Source organism: Callorhinchus milii, unplaced genomic scaffold (genome assembly GCF_018977255.1).
Source record: "Callorhinchus milii isolate IMCB2004 unplaced genomic scaffold, IMCB_Cmil_1.0 Scaffold4, whole genome shotgun sequence".
In the NCBI taxonomy this organism is placed as follows: domain Eukaryota; kingdom Metazoa; phylum Chordata; class Chondrichthyes; order Chimaeriformes; family Callorhinchidae; genus Callorhinchus; species Callorhinchus milii.
The window spans coordinates 48,085,084-48,085,983 of NW_024704745.1; the positions used below are offsets into that span (position 1 = coordinate 48,085,084).

The following is a 900-nucleotide window of genomic DNA, read 5'->3' on the forward strand; positions in this document are numbered from 1 at the left end:
ATATAAGAACCTTCCCACAAGAGGACATTTCAAAGTACTTCACAGGATATATTGTAAAGTAATAATAATCCTTGTATTTGATAAGTGCCTTGTCAGGTCTTTGAAACGTCTCAAAGTGTTTCACAGAATATATTGTAAAGTGCAGTGACTGTGTATTTTGTAGGCAATATGCGGCAGCCAATTGCGCACACCAGTATCCCACAGTCATGGATTGAGTGACCAAATGTTATTTTTTGAGGGATTATTACCCTGGAAAGCAATCCACCAATCAACTAACAACCGGGTTCCTACTTACTGTTAGGTAAATAATAATAATAATAATCCTTGCATTTGATATAGCGCTTTTCACAGAGGCATGTGGAGTAAGCAAACTTGCCTAAGGCTTTGTCCTGCTGAGAATCGAACCCAGGTCCTCTCGCTTGGGAGGTGAGTGCTCTAACCACTGAGCTGCAGGACTCCACATTAGGTTATAAAAAAAACATTGGTTTGATAGCAGGCTGGCAGGAATGAGGTTTAAAAGAGAGGAGACTCGGTTCATCTCAACCTCGCAGCGTACTGAGCTGCTGGCGCTCCATCAGCTTCAAAGTGTAGTAACTGTGTATTTTATGAGCAAATCCAGCAGCCAATTTGTGCAATTAGAAACAACAACTATGTCCCACAAACAGCATGAAGTGAATGACCAATTTTATTTGGAGGATTATTGGCCAGGACATGAGGAGAAACTCCTTTCACTTTTTAAATTGTGCCATGGCATCTTTTACATCTACCTGAACCTATAGATGGTGTAATGAATCTGCAGCAATGCAGCACATTCCCAGCATTACATCGAGTTTCTGCCTACATGGTATGGGGTAAGAGTGTATCAACTCAGTCAGGCTGACGTGGCCAAGCTGCCTGCTA

At 41.8% G+C, this 900-nt stretch overlaps 1 non-coding gene across 1 annotated transcript; it reads right to left on the reverse strand.

The window, feature by feature from the left end:
• Positions 1-384: 384 nt before the first annotated feature.
• Positions 385-457, reverse strand: trnag-ccc. Its single transcript has one exon. It is a non-coding gene; the product is annotated as a tRNA-Gly (tRNA).
• Between the last annotated feature and the right edge of the window lie 443 nt (positions 458-900).